Genomic DNA, 5,731 nt, shown 5'->3' with positions numbered 1-5,731 from the left:
AGTACTTCTCCTTGGGGGACAGGAGAGGAGAGGGGGGAGGAGGGCCTTCCCGGGAGCACTTCCGGGTGGCGCATCCTCTCAGGCGGAAGCAGCTCGGCTCCGGATCGGTGAGTTTGGACTCCGACCGGCTGGTTGAGAAAGGTTGGCGGCGGGCCGTAGTCGCTGGGGCGATGTCGGCTGTGGAAAGGAGACTGGGGTGCCCGTGCGCCTTTGTTTTTTTTTTGTTGTTGTTGTTTTGTTTTTTAATTTCTTGAAGATCTGGCCGTCGACACGTCCTGAGCGCCTTGTCCCCGCCCGGGGTCAGGGGTCACACACAGGCCCCTGACTTTCTGGTGGGCGAGGCCGACCGTGAACCCGTGGACGGGACAGGAGCGAAGTGCTCCTGTGGACGCCCCGACCCGCGAGTGGGGCGGGAGGAGGGGAGGGAGCACTAGCTAGCGGGTGCAAAGGCCGTAACAAAATTCAGGGATCCAAGAAAATGGTGGGGGGGGTGGAAATTTTTAAAAAAGGGAGGAGGCAAAAAGATAAATTAGATGAGGCCAGGGACTTGGACAGCCAGTCTTGTCAGGCTTATGTGCCGGGGTAAAGAGTGTGTGTGTGTCAGTGTCAGTCAGTGACAGGGCCTGGGGTTGCACCCAGGGACTGGGTGCTGTCCCTGAGTTTTGTGGCTAGCAGTCTGCCACTTGAGCCGCAGCCTCGTGTGTGTGTGTGTGTGTGTGTGTGTGTGTGTGTGTGTGGAGATAAAGAGTCTCAGGAACTGTTCCTGCTCAAGCTGGTTTCGAACCATCATCCCCAAATCTCAGGCCTCCTGAGTAGCTAGTATTATAGGCATGAGCCACCGGTGCCCAGCTCCCATAGATTGAGTTTTATTTAGCGCTTACTCTGGAATTTCATGGGAAACGATGCAAGGTGTCTAAGCCAAAGAGAGGGATGCTTTTGATTTGTGCTAAAATTTTTAAGATGATCCTTGCCCTCATCAGAAAGACGCACCTCATTAATTTATCCTTTAGCAGCATAAATGGGTGAAATCTGACAGGGCTAGAAAGGCAGAAGGTTGTAAATAGGAGGAAAATGGAATCTCTCAGAGGTAAAGAGAATTGGCTGGCTCATCGAAGAATCCAGATATGTGGCTGGGTATGAAGCTCCGTGGTTAGAGCTCTTGTCTAGCATGGGCAGGGACAGAAAGAAGAAAAAAAAAAAAGAAAGAGAAAATAGAGACAGGTGAGCAGAAATAAGAGAGTCCATGTTGTCCATGTGGTTTCTGAAGAGCCCTCTTCCTAAACCTTCCCCCAGAAATTTTGGTTTACTTTTTTGTTTTTGTCAGTTGAGAGGCTTTAGTCTAGACCCTGGCTGCTATCTCCTTCAACTCTTTTGCTCAAGAAGCTATCATGCTACTACTTTGAAGCCATAGCTCCACTCCAAGTTTTTGAGTAATTAATTGGAAATAAGTCTCATGGGGACTTTTCTGCCCAGGCTGGCTTCAAACCATGATCCTCAGCTCTCAGCCTGCGGAATAGCTAGGACTACAGGGATGAGCTGTTGGCACCCACCTTTATTTGCTTTTGATGATAACTTCCTAAATTTAGGTGCATTTGTACCATCAGGGAGCTTGTGAAAAAATGCCTGTTCCAAAAAAATAAATTGTATGAAATATATGATTTCCTCTGCTTTTCTGTTGCAGTAGAAACTGGATAGAACCGGAGACTTAGCTTTGTTATTTTGATAAGCTGTTTAATTTTATCTTTGTTTTTTAATGTTGGTAATGTTGCTCTTAGGTTTGTTTGCCCAGCCATTGTTGTCCCTACTGCCCTCACCCCTGGCTGGTTATTTAGAGAAAAGTCTCAGATTTATCTGCCTGGGTTGGCTTCAAATCTGGATCCTCAGATCTCAACTTCCTTGGGTAGCTAGGCTTGAACCACTGTAGCACTGGCCTCTTAACCTGATGTTTTAATTAGTGGCTGTTAATTTCCCCCTACCCTATTCCTGGAACTTGAGTTCAGGACCTGGGCACTGCTCCTAAGCTTTTTGTTCAAGGCTAATGCCACTCGAGCCACAGCTCCACTTCCAGCTTTTGGTTTGGTTTGGTTTGGTGTTTCATTGAAGATTAGAATCTCACAGGTAAAAAGCTATTTAAAGAGAGCCAAAACAAATGTAGTTAAACCATTGGGGCTGGATGTGAGCTCAAAGGACTGTAGAATTTAAGCAAAGGGGATTATAATGATCATCAGCATCCAAATCAGAAAACTAAGACCACTGGTGCACATCAGACCTAATTTGTGACTGAGGTGCCACCAAAGACCCTATTAGACTTCTAAATCCGTGTCAGAACGCACTTCAGTGCATCTGTGCAGTGCTATGGTTCCTGTTAATTGTGCCCTCTGAATATGTGTGCACAGCTAAAATGAGGCTTAAACCAAAGGCCTCACACTCTTCCTTGTCTTTTTCACTCAAAGCTGGCACTTAACCACTTGTGCCATACCTCCACTTTGAGCTTTTTACTGGTTAATTGGAGCTAAGTGTCTCATGGACTTTCCTGCCCAAGCTAGCTCAGAATCATGATCCTCAGATCTCAGCCTACTGAATTGCTAGGATTGTAGGTATTAGCCAGTGCCTTTTTCTTTTTTTCTTTTTTTTTGGTGGTCCTTGGGTTTGAACTCTAGGCCTGGCCCTCTCTCTCTCTCAGCTTCTTTTGCTCAAGGCTAGTGCTCTACCATGTGAGCCACAGCTCCACTTCCAGCATTTTCTGAGTTTATTGGAAGTAAGAGTCTCATGGACTTTCCTGCCTGGGCTGGCCTTGAACTGGGATCCTCAGATCTCTGCCACCTGTGTAGGATTACAGGTGAGAGCCACCAGTGCCATGCTACCTTGCTTGACTTGCTTGAATTTGTATTTGTATTTGTATTTGTATTTAGGACCACCATCTCTAATAGATAGTGTTTGAATACATCAAAGGAGGGTAAGATTGGCATTAGAAAACCCATTTAGAAATAAAAAGATTGTGAGTGAGGAACAGGAGGACATAATTGAAAATCACCTAGGAGGTGGAATAATAATAATAATAATAGCAGCCTGGCTTATGATTTACTCACATCCATCTAATCCTCCCCTATGAGGGAGTTAACTGTTAATAACCTTTTTCAAGAGATACAAAAACTTAAAACCACTCAAGCTCAGTATTCACCCAGGGGTAACACTACTCTTGGCTGGAAAGCCCATTTTCCTAACCACTTAGCCACCTGATCCTTTAATTATAGGGTTACAAAAGTAGACCTGTGCCTGGCACTGGTGGCTCATACTTGTAACACTAGCTACTCGGATGGCTGAGGTCTGAGGATCATGGTTCAAAGCCAGCCCGAGCAGGGAAGTCCATGAGACTCTTGTCTTCAATTAACCACCAATCCCTTGAAGTGGAGCTGTGGCTGAATGGTAGCAAATGCCCACTTTGAGTGTTAAAAGGTAAAGGACAGTGCCTAGGCCTAGAGTTTAAGCCTAGTGCCAGCATACACACACACACACACACACACACACACAATTGTGTAACTATCATGCAAGCTATGCATGTACTGGGCATATAATTTGAAGGTAGACATGAGGAGTTGTTCATGTACTGAGTTAAAGAACAGGAAGGTATTTCAAGTTACAGAGGGGAAAAAATGGGAGTGGAGAGATGATAAATCTAAATCTGTTTCATCTGTGTTTCTGTCCTTGCAGTCTGTACTCAGGAAATGTTTATGGTAAAAAGTCACAGATACGATTGAAATAACTTTAGATTTCAAGCAAAGCTCTAAGTAACTACTGAAGGTCTTTGACAGTGTGCCAGAAAATATGTTGAGCCAATCTATCCAAATGCTAGTTAGGAGCTCTGTGGTGGCTCCATAATCCTGTTGGAGGCATATAGGTTATTGTAATCTGAAACGTGTACATGAATGGTCCTCAAAATGGTCATATCTATTTGACTATCATGAACTTTTTTATGTTACAAATACCTGTAATCATACTTGCATTTGAGCAGTACAACTTTTCTTGTTCTTGGCATTGGATAGATTCATGCTAACAATCTCCTTCATTTTCTTGCTTTTCTCCTTGCCAGTTCAGAATGCCGCTTTGTTGATGTGTGTGCCCACTTGTAGGAACTCCTCTATTTTCCAATGTGACAGTACAGGCAGAGTGAAGTAGATGAGCTGTAAATACAGCTTGGCACATATTTAATTATAGAGAACAAAACATTAATATTCCAGTATAATTGGAACAACAACAAAAAAAATACCACCTGGCATCAGTGTTTCTTTTTTTCCCTTTGATTAGCCCAGAACTATTTCTACAAACAGCAGCTTCCTCAGCCAAGTTAATATTAAGCCACCAGAATGAAAATCAGCCACATTACTTCCTTATTTACTTTTGTTGGGAATTGGAACTGAATGGAAATATTTCTTCTCTCACGAGTTGGCAGAAACAGCAACAAGGCAATCTGTTAGGGATGACAGCTATACTCTCTACCTCTCCCTCTCCCTCTCCCCCTCTCCTTCTCCCTCTCCCCCCTCCTTCTCCCTCTCTTAAAATAATGTAGTCACTAGTCATGATGATTTTCAAGGATAAATATCATCTACATATCTGATTATTCATGATCCAAGCAAAGCTTACATTTGGCATTGCAGAAAGATAAAAAAGATGTTGGATTTAACCAGTATCATGCTTCTGTTACATTCTTACTAATGCCAAAGAAAGATGATAGAAAATGGGACCAAGTGATCTTCCACAAGCAGAGGATAGCCCTTTTTTTTTTTTTTTTAACGTATTTAGCTTTCTACCAGTCTGTTTGTTTATGCAAATACTGGGGATTGAACTCAGGGCCTAGATACTGTCCCTTCACTTTTTCACTCAGGGCTGCACTTCTGGCTTTCTCTATGGTTAATTAGAGATAAAGAGCCTCACACAGTTTCCTGCCTGAACTAGCTTCAAACCTCCATCTTCAGATCTCAGCCCTCTGAGTAACTAGGAATACAGGAGTGAGCCACTATATTTTTTTATTTCTTTATGGGGGAAGTGGCACTTGAATTTTCCCTCTCAACATTTTATTCTTCATCTTCAAATGCATTGAGAACAGACAGGCATACATTCCTAAATTTCCTCCTTTCTCTTAGGCTTTTCATCAGTATGTCTCACACTACATATCATATATAGTTAGCGGAACAAACCCCCACCATGCACGCTTGTTTGTAAATTCCCGAATGTCTGAGACAGTGTATAACTCACCTAAGCATCATTTTTAGCACCTGGTACCATATCTTGCATGTAAATGGGTCCCTGCTATAACTGCTGATGTAAGTTCAAGCTAGAATGAGCTGAACGATTATGATCATTCAGCCGTATCAGAGGGGGGAAAAAACATTTATATGATCCTAGTTGATGTAATCTTTCTTCCAGAGTAGCAGAAATCCATTCCAGCTGATTTAAGTAAATGGAGACTGAAGAAGTCCATGATATCAGTAGAAAGTGCTTAGTATTGACTCGACATAGAATGCATTTATTAAAGTCATCTAGGCAACTTTAGCAAGCTTAGCCTAAGAGTTTCAGAGTGATCACAGGGCTTTTCTAGATACAGTCTTACAGGTTTCTGTGAGCCAATGGCTTATATCTGTAATCCTAGCTACTTAGGAGGCTGAGGTCTGAGGATCGCAGTTCAAAGCCAGCCCAGCGTAAGTGCCTTAGATTCTTTATCTCTAATTACTAC

Source organism: Perognathus longimembris, chromosome 25 (assembly GCF_023159225.1).
Source record: "Perognathus longimembris pacificus isolate PPM17 chromosome 25, ASM2315922v1, whole genome shotgun sequence".
Taxonomy (NCBI): domain Eukaryota; kingdom Metazoa; phylum Chordata; class Mammalia; order Rodentia; family Heteromyidae; genus Perognathus; species Perognathus longimembris.
Note: the sequence above shows the minus strand (reverse complement) of the source record.